Source organism: Halichoerus grypus, chromosome 8 (genome assembly GCF_964656455.1).
Source record: "Halichoerus grypus chromosome 8, mHalGry1.hap1.1, whole genome shotgun sequence".
NCBI classification, from domain to species: domain Eukaryota; kingdom Metazoa; phylum Chordata; class Mammalia; order Carnivora; family Phocidae; genus Halichoerus; species Halichoerus grypus.
In genome coordinates this window covers 26,630,171-26,640,786 of record NC_135719.1, presented here as the reverse complement: position 1 = coordinate 26,640,786, position 10,616 = coordinate 26,630,171, and the positions used below count along the sequence as shown (strand labels likewise).

Genomic DNA, 10,616 nt, shown 5'->3' with positions numbered 1-10,616 from the left:
ATTCAGGGTTCCCCACAGTTGATTAACTTGTATCACTCACACATTTCCCATTCTACAAAAATGAAATTTCAGGTGTTTTAACTTAGAGAGTACTGTCAAAGCTACCTGAAAATGGAGACATTTATTATTTGGATAAAAGGGTTTTTTCAACCTCTTTTAAAGTTTTTTTTTTTTTTTAAACAGACAATATGGATAATGAATTTGGCTATTGTATTGATTAAGACTATTTTGTTTGCAGGTAACAGACACCCAAGCCAAACTATCAAGAGGAATCTATGATTGTTGTGTATGAATGCATTCTTTATAAGCTGCAGACTACGGAATCCACAGGTTTGTTTCAGAGAAAAGAATTTATTGCAGCATATTATGTAGTGGATAGAATTTCTGGACAGGTCAAGGACCCAAGCTTAGATCCTACAACCAGAAGAGATGCCTGACTAGACCACGGACTCATCTTCTGCTACTTCTGCCCTGCCACTGCTTAGGGTTGGGGCAAAAGACTCTCCAGCTCAGCTGCTCAGAGAGCTGAGCCCCTGGGTCCACTCTACTTGTAGAAAGTCTGATCCCCCTGAGTGTGGTCACCACTCTGGGGTGCTCTTTACCAACTTCTATGTGTTCCGCAGGTGTGTGTGCCTGGTGGGACCTTGGTCACATGTGAAACCTTCACTGCAAGGGAGTCTGGGAAATCTGGACATTAGTTTTCTATCCTCTAGATAACAGGATAGGAGTTGGGTGGGTTGTGACGGTGCTAATGTGCAGGGCCTGCCCTAGCAGCAACCTGGGGCACTCTTCAGAATCCAAGGGAAGAAGGAGCTGGGCCTCAGGAACATCGCCTCACATGGACACTATAAGGGAGTGAGAAAATTCTATCCCCATGTTTCCTTTGCCTCTTTCTCGGGCTACTACCTTGGGATAACACAACTTCCAGTAGCTTATGAATTTTACATGTTAGGATCCAGGTCGCAGAGGGGTCTAAGTTCCAGTTCCAACCTCCTCAGGAAGGTGATGAGTTGTCCCAGCCAGGGTCAGCTGCCCACCTCTGACAGGAGCAGGGCCACAGTCCTGCAGGGAGCCATTCATTTGAAAGCAAAGGAAAACAGTTTTCAGAAAAGGATGAGCACTGAGTGTTATACACAAGTGATGAATTATTGAACACTACATCTGAAACTAATGATGTACTATATGTTGGTTAATTGAATTTAAATTAAAAAAAAAAAGAAAAAAATGGTTGCAGAGTGGAGAGGTGGGCCGGGAGTGTCTGGGCAAACTGGATGGTATCAAGAAGGCAAGAATTCTTGCTGAAGCAGTGTTACCCTTCAGTTCTTGTCAGCTGTGCTCAGGTCGGTCTCCCTGCTGGATAGAAGTGTGGTTTTCTTGGACTGGTTGCATGCTCTCTGTTCTTCCACATTATAGCTGCTGGGAACAAAGCAGAGTGGTGGACTGGGCAAGCTGACATCCAGCCCCACTGTTACCCTGACAAGTGGCCTTGGGCAAGCCACTTCAGTTCTGTCTTCTTTGTCTGCAAGATGAACTGGCAATGACTGCTCCTCTAGATACCATGGAATTTAAAATAGAGATGCGGTGACCTCCCTCCACAGCATCCTGAGCTTGACAAACAAGGACCCATTGGAAAAACAGCAATGAATGAGTCTAATCGAGCACCCAATTAGTAACTCAAGAGAGGAAAAGATAGTAAAAGAACACCTAGAGCTTCCAGATGACCTTGGGTCTCCAGACTCAACCTCACTCCTGAAACTTTAAAAATTTAGGAGAAATTTACATAACAAAAAAGTAACCATTTTAAAGTGACCAATTCAGTGGTGTTTAGTACATTTACAATATTATGCAACCATTACCTCTATCTAGTTTCAAAATATGTTCATCACCCTAAAAGGAAGCTTGTTATACCTATTAAACAATTGCTCGAATTCTCCATTCCCCCATCCTCCCAGTCCCTGGCAACCTTCCACCTGCTCTCTTGTCTCTATGGATTTACTTATTCTGAACATTTTATATAAATGGAATCAATCCATGAATGGGATATGTGACCTTTTGTCTGGCCCCTTTCACGTATGCTTTCATTCAGCATAATGTTTTCAAAGTTTATCCACACTGTTGAGTGTATCTGTGCTTCCTCCCTTTTTATGGCTGGATAGTATTCCATCAAATGTACATAACCACAGTTTGTTTATTCACTTATCCATTGATGGACATTTGGGTTATCTCCCACTTTGGGCTATCGTGATTAGAGCTGCTATGAACATGAGGGTGCATGCACATGTTCGAGTATCTGTTTTCAATTCTCTTGGGTCTATACCTAGGAATGGAATTGCTGGGTCATATGGTAACTCTGTGTTTAACTTTATGTGGAGCTGTCAACTTTTTCCACAGTGGCTGCATCAGTTTACATACTTGCCAGAAGTGCACAAGTGCTCCAACGTCTCCACAACCTTGCCAACACTTTTTTTCCTTTTAAAAAAATTATAGCCATCTTAGTGGGTATGAAGTGGCACTTCACTGTGGTTTTGCTCTGCGTTTCTGAGAACTTCTTGAACTTGTAAACAACACTTTGTCCTTGATCCTTGTGGAGAATCCTGGCAAACAGAAGATGGACTAAAAGCCTGGTAGCAGAGCAAATATTATCCCGATTCTCAAAACAGAAGGAAAGGTGGGCTCCAGAAACTCTAGCCTTCAATTCCCAGCCACATCTGCGAAGCATGAGTAATCAGAGGGAAAACAGGAAGAGCACAGGGACCCTGTTTTGCTGGTGGACGTGTGTGTGTGTCATTGCAGTGGTGCATTTTGACTTCAGTGTGGAGGAGATCCTGAAGCTAAATTTCACAAAATTGAGGAGGACCCCCTGTGGCTGGGTCCCCCAGGGTTTTAATCTCTCAGACTTGTCCACACTGCACTGGAAATGTTCTGCACCATCAGACAACCACATTCTGAGGGTATTATCAGAGTCTAATTGACCTGGGAAGGGGTGTATCCAACTCCAGTGAGCTCCAGCTTTCCAAGTGGAAAGCAATATCCAACCCCAGCACACCCTAGTCATCCTGTCCTACATAAGGGGGAAGATAGTAACTGAGAAACTCTTGTGAAGTCAACAGTCCAGAGGCACAACCTCACTAAAAGACTGAGACCTAATCAGAGGACTATAGAACACTTCCCCTCCCCTTACACCTCACCATCACATTACTAAAGGCCTATTTACAGCCATTCCTTTTGCCTGGTACATCACGTCTGGCTATCCAGAAAAAAAAAAAAAATGACAAGGCATATAAAACGGCAAAAACAAAAACAAAAAACCAATAATCCTACAATATGAAGAGACAGAGCTAACTTCAGAATGAGACATGGCAGCAATGTTGGAATTATCAGACCAAGAATTTAAAACAACTAGGATTAACATGCTAAGGGCTCTAATGGATAAAGTAGACAACACACAAGAACAGTTGGGCTTTGAAAGCAGAGAGGTGGAAATCATAAGAAAGAACCTAAAAGAAATGCTAGAGATAAAAAACACTAATGGAGATGAAGAATGCCTTTGATGGGCTTGTTAGTACACAAGACACAGTTGAGGGAAGAATCTCTGAGCTAGAGCATATATCAATAGAATCCACAAAAAGCAAAAAGCAAAGAGAACAAATACTGAAAAAAATAGAACAGACTATCCAAGGACTGTGGGACAAATACAATAGGTATAAGATATGCATAATGAGAGTACCAGAATGAGAAGGAAGAAAGAAATGGAAACAATATTTGAAACAAAAATGACTGAGGATTTCCCTAAATTAATGTCAAATACCAAACCACAGATCCAGGAATTAAATTAGAGAACCCCAAGCAGGATAAATGCAAAAAACAAAAAACAAAAGCAAAGCCTGCTCATAGGCATGTCATTTTCAAACTACATAAAATCAAAGATAAAGAAAAAAAGCCTGAAAGCAGCTAGATTTAAAAAAAAAAAAAAGACTTTTCCTATAGAAGAACAAAGATAAAAATTACATCTAACTTCTCAGAAACCATGCAAGTAAGAAGAACATGGAATGAAATATTTAAAGTGTTGAGAAAAAGGCTCTCAACCTAGATTTCTGTATCCTGGAAAATTATCCTTCAAAAGTGAAAAAGAAATAAAGACTTTCTCACACAAAAATTGAGGGAATTTCTTGCCCATGAATCTGCCTTGCACAAAATGTTAAAAGAAGTTCTTTAGAGAGAAGGAAAATAATATAGTCATAAACTCACATCTACATAACATAAGGAAGATGTTGAGAAAAAAATAACTGAAGGTAAAATAAAAACTTCTATTTTTCTGAATATTAATTAAACTAGCAGATAGCAGTTTGTTCAAAATAATAATGGTAGCAATGTATGTATGTATGCTTGTGTATATATAATATATATGCTTATATACAAGTGAAATGAATGACAGCAATAATACAAGGTATGGGAGGTAGGGATTAGGATTATTTTGTTATTAGAAAGAACTCACACTACCCGTGAAATGGTATAGTTTTATTAAAAAGTGGACTTAAATTAGTCGTAAACATATATTGCAAATCCTAGGGCAACTACTGAAAAAGGTTAAACAAAGATAGTATAACTCGTATGTTAAGAAAAGAGAGAAAATGGAATCATAAAATAATCAATTAAAACCACAAAAGGCAGAAAAAGAATGGAAGAGAAAAATAGGAGCAAAGAATAAGGGCAACAAAAATAAAATAGTAATAAATATGGTACATATTAATCCAACTGTTTCAATAATCACTTTGAATGTCAATGGTCTAAATGAACCAATTAAAAGACAGAGATTATCAGAGTAGATCAAAACATAAGACCCAATTAGAAAGACAAATACCATGTGATTTCACTCATATGTAGAATTTAAGAAACAAAACAAATGAGCAAAGGAAAAGAGAGAGAGAGAGACAAGCCAAGAAACAGACTCTTAACTATTGAGAACAAACTGATGGTTAGCAGAGGGGAGGTGGGTGGGAAGATGCATTAAGTAGGTGATGGAGATTAAGGAGTGCACTCATCATGATGAACACTGGATGATGTATGCAATTGTTAAATCACTATATTGTACACCTGAAATATAACACTGTATGTTAACTATACTGGAATTAAAATAAATACATAAAACATAAGATCCAACAATATATTGTCTACCAGAAACCCACTTTAAAGACACATATGTAGTAAAAGTAGGTGGCTACAGAAAAATATACAATGCTAACACTAATCAAAAGAAAGCAGGAGGGGGGCGCCTGGGTGGCTCAGTCGTTAAGCGTCTGCCTTCGGCTCAGGTCATGATCCCAGGGTCCTGGGATCGAGCCCCGCATTGGGCTCCCTGCTCAGCGGGAAGCCTGCGTCTCCCTCTCCCACTCCCCCTGCTTGTGTTCCCTCTTTTGCTGTCTCTCTCTCTCTGTCAAATAAATAAACAAAATCTTTTAAAAAAAGAAAAGAAAAAAGAAAGCAGGAGTAGTTACATTAATTTTAGGCAGAGCAGGCTTCAAATCAAGGAAAGTTATGAGGGACAAATAATAATAAAGGGGTCAAGTCTCCAAAAAGACATAACAATCTTAACATGTATGTACCTAACAACAGAATGTCAAACTATGTGAGATAACAACTAATAGAACTGCAACAATAAGTAGTTGAATATATGATCATAGTTGGAGACTTTAATACTCATCTATCATAAATGGATAAACCCATCAAACAGAAAATCAGTAGGATGCAGTTGAACTCAACAACACCTACAGTCAACTGAATATAATTGACATCTATAGACTTTTCATTTAACAACAGAGAATGCACATTCTTCTCAACCTCAAATGGAATATTCACCAAAACAGACCACATTCTGGGCCATAATACATCCCTTAACAAATTTGAAAGAATAGAAATCACAACATCTGATCTCAGACCACAGTGGAATTAAACTAGAAATCAATCACAGAAAGTAACTGGAAAATCCTGAAATATATGTAGATCAAACAGCACATTTCTAAATAACACATGGGTCAAAGAAGAAGAAATCTTGAAATATTTTAAACTAAGTGAAAATGAAAACATAAAAGAATTTGTGGGTACTGCTTTTGCTGTACTTAGAAGGAAACTTATAGCATTGAATGCATATACTGGAAAAGAAGGAAGATCCAAAATCAATAATCTAAGCCTTCATCTTAGGATACTAGAAAAAGAAGAGCAAATTAAAAACAAAGTAAGCATAAGAAAAGAAATAATAATGAGCAGAAATCAATGAAATTGAAGATAGGAAATCAATAGAAAAAAACTCAACAAAACCAAAAGCTGGTTATTTGAAAAGATTAATAAAATTAATAAGCCTCTAGCCAGGCCAACTCTCTTTTTTCTAAAAGAGAGGATACAAATTACTAGTATCAGAAATGAAAGAAGGGGCATCACTGCAGATCCTATGGCCATTAGAAGGATAATAAAGGAATACTATGAAAAAAATCTGTACTTACAAATTTGATAACCTGGATGAAATGGATCAATCCTTGAAAGACACAATCTACCAAAAGTCACACAAGAAGAAATATATAGTCCAAATAGGCCTATATCTATTAAATAAATGAAATTAATAACCTTTCAAACAGGTTCACTGGTGAATTCTACCAAACATTTAAGGAAGAAATGATACCAATTTCCTACAATCTTTTTGAGAAGATACAAGCAGAGGGAATACTTCCTAACTTACTATAAAAGGTCAGTATTGCCCTAATGCCAAAACCAGACAAACATATTACAAGAAAAGAAAACTACAGACCAATATCTCTCATTAACATAGATGCAAAATTCCTCAATAAAATATTCACAAGTTGAATTCAACAATGCATTTTAAAAATTATATACTATGATCAAGTGGAGTTTATCCCAGGTATGGAAGCCTGCTTCAAAGTTTGAAAATTAATCAATGTAATCTACCACATCAACAGGCTAAAAAGAAAAATCACATCATAACAATAGGTGCAGAAAAAGCATTTGACAAAATCTGATGCTCATTCATGATAAAACTCTCAGTAAACTAGGAATAGAGGGGAAATTCCTCCACTTGATAAAGAATATCTACTAAAAACCTATAGCTAACATTATATTTAATTGTGAGGAACTCAAAACATTCCCACTAAGATCAGGAACAAAGCAAGGATATTCCCTCTTACCACTTCATTTCAACATTGTACTAGAAGTTAAAGTAATGCAATAAGACAAGAAAAGGAAATAAAGGCATACAGATTGGAAGGAAGAAATAAAATTATCTTTGTTCACAGAAGACATGATCATATATGTAGAAAATCTGAAAGAATCAACAAAAAAACTCCTGGAACTGAGTCACTGCAGAACCAGAGGAGGAGAGGAGAGGCCTAGAGGACACCAACATGAGCAAGTTGAAATCATTGCAGAAGGATAATTTGTCAGTTTATGATCCTCACACAATCTAGTGAAAAAACAGCAGTAAGTTTTCTCTCTCAAAATGACTGGAAGTTTGTGGTTGCAACAGACATTTTTTCCCCAAAATCCTGAACTTTATATATGAGAGAGTGTAAAAGGATCATTGAACAGGAAGAAGTAAGGAAAACTATACAATAGATACAAGGATCCTCAAGATGAAAATAAAATTGGAATAGATGATATACAACAGTCTTGTGATGACCTGGCACTCGATCCAACCAGCATTAGTGTGTTGATTGTTGCATCAAAGTTCAGAGCAGCAACACAGGGCAAGTTTTCCAAACAGGAGCTCATGGATGGTATGACATTGAAACCTAAAGGCCCAGATACCCAAGATGAAAGAACCAGGATGATTTAAGGACTTTTACCAGTTTACTTTTAATTTTGCAAAGAATCCAAGACAGAAAAAATTAGATCTAGAAATGGCCATTGCCTACTTGAATTTAGTGCTTAAGGAAGACTTAAATTCTTAGACTTATGGAATAAATTTTTGTTGGAACATCATAAATGATCAATATCAAAAGATGCTTGGAATCTTCTTTTAGACTTCAGTACAATGATTGCAGATGACAATCTGTCTAATTATGATGAATAAAGAGCATAGTGTGTTCTTATTGACAACTTTGTGGAATTTGCATGCCCTCAAATTGCTGGGACAAAAAGTACAACAGTGTAACACTAAAGGAATCTTCTAGAATGTATGTAGTCTGTACAATAAATACAATGGAAAATTGCCTAGTCAATTTCTGTTGGCTGGACTGAACTGAAGATCAATCTTCAGAGTTCAGACTGAGGGTTGTGTCAAAACTTTAAGGATACATCTTGGATTATATCATATTTCATTCTGATGGTGGTTTGGGCTTGTCTTCTAGTCTGGGCTTATCTAAATATTTATAATCCCAACATTGTGGATTTCATCTTATATCTGTGGACCATACTAGTTTATTCTCCCATAAGTCTTAGAAGCTTTATGGTGACTATTTTGAGGTTTCCAATCTTGCATAAAGCACAATGCTGTCTTCATCAGAAAACAGTGGTATAAGAATTAAACATATGAATATTTAAAAAAAAAACTTCCTGGAACTAATAAGCAATTATGGCAAGGTTGCAAGGTATAAGATCAATATATAAAAGTCAATTACTTTCCTAAATGCCATCAATGAACAAGTGGAATTTGAAATTAAAAACACAATACCATTTATATTAACACTCCCCCAAATGAAGTACTTAGGTATAAATCTAACAAAATGTAAATCTAGCTGGGTGATGGATATTAAAGAGGGCACATGTTGTGATGAGCACTGGATGTTATACACAACTAATGAATCACTGAACACTACATCAAAAACTAATGATGTACTATATGTTGGCTAACTGAACATAATAAAAAAAATCTATATGAGGAAAACTAAAACACTCTGATGAATTGAATTAAAGAACCACTAAATAAATGGAGAGATATTCCATGTTCACGGACAGGAAGACTCAATATTGTCAAGATTTCAGTTCTTTCCAACTTCATCCCTAGATTCACTGCAATTCCAATCAAAATCCCAGCAAGCTATTTTGTGGACATTGACATACTGATTCTAAAGTTTATATGGAGAGGGAAAAGACCCAGAATAGCCAACACAATATTTAAGGAGAAGAACAAAGTTGGAGGACTGACGCTACCTGACTTAAAAACTTAATATAAAGCTACAGTAATCAAGACAGTGTGGTATTAGCAAAAGAATAGACAACTAGATCAATAGAACAGAATAAAGACCCCAGAAATATAGCCACATAAATATAGTCAACTGATCTTTGACAAAGGAACAAAGGCAATACAATGGAGCAGACAGTCTTTTCAACAAATGGCACTGGAACAACTGTATACCCACATGTAGAAAAATAAGTCTGGACACATACTTTATAACCTTCACAAAAATCAACTCAAAATGGATTATAGACCTAAATGTAATATGTAAAGCTATAAAACTCCTAGAATATAACATAGGAGAAAACCTAGATGATCTTGGGTATGGTGATGTCTTTTTAGATACAACACCAAAGACACAATCCATGAAAGAAAAATTGATGAGCTGGACATAATGAAAATTAAAAACTTCTGCTTTGTGAAAGATAACATCAAGAGAATGAGAAGACAATCATAGACTGGGAGAAAACATTTGCAAAGACATATCTGATAAAGGACTATAATCAAAAATATACAAAGAACTCTTCAAACTCAACAATAAGAAACCAATGAAAAATTAGGCTAAAGACCCTAACAGAAGATATGCAGATGGTAAATAAGCACTTGAAAATGTGCTCCACATCATATAGCATCAGGGAAATGCAAATTCAAGCAACAATGAGATACTACTGCACACCTATTGGATGAACAAAATTGGGAACACAGACAACACCGAATGCTGGTGAAGATGTGGAGCGATAGGAACTCTCATTCATTGCTGGTAGGAATTCAAAATGGTGCAGGCACTTTGGAAGGCAGTTTGGCAGTTGGATGTTGCTTATAAAACTAAACATATTCTCAACCATACAATTCAGCAATTGTGCTCCTTGGTATTAATTTACCCAAATGAATTGAAAACGTGTCCACACAAATACCCTGCACATAGATGTCTGTAGCAGCTTTATTTATAACTGGCAAAACTTGGGAAACAATCAGGATGTCCTTTAGGAGGTAAATGGATAAAGAAACTGATACATCCCAGACAATAGTATATTATTTAGCACTAAAAAGAAAGGAGTTAGGAAGCCCTGGAAAGACATGGAGGAAACTTAAATTCTTGTTACTGAGTGAAAGAAGTCAGTCTGCAAATGCTGCATACTGTATGACTTCAGGTATATGACATTCTGGAAAAGGCAAAACTATTGGAGGCATTAAAAAGATCGGTGGTGGGCGCCTGGGTGGCTCAGTTGGTTAAGCAACTGCCTTCGGCTCAGGTCATGATCCTGGAGTCCCGGGATCGAGTCCCGCATCGGACTCCCTGCTCAGCGGGGAGTCTGCTTCTCCCTCTGATCCTCCCCCTCTCATGCTCTCTGTCTCCCATTCTCTCTCTCAGATAAATAAATAAAAAATCTTTAAAAAAATAAAAAAATAAAAAAATAAAAAAAATAAAAAGATC

General features: G+C 36.9%; 1 pseudogene; it reads left to right on the top strand.

Moving 5' to 3' along the window:
• The first annotated feature begins 7,361 nt into the window (after positions 1–7,361).
• LOC118530971 (DCN1-like protein 1 pseudogene) lies at positions 7,362–8,378 on the top strand (annotated as a pseudogene).
• The last annotated feature ends 2,238 nt before the right edge of the window (positions 8,379–10,616 follow it).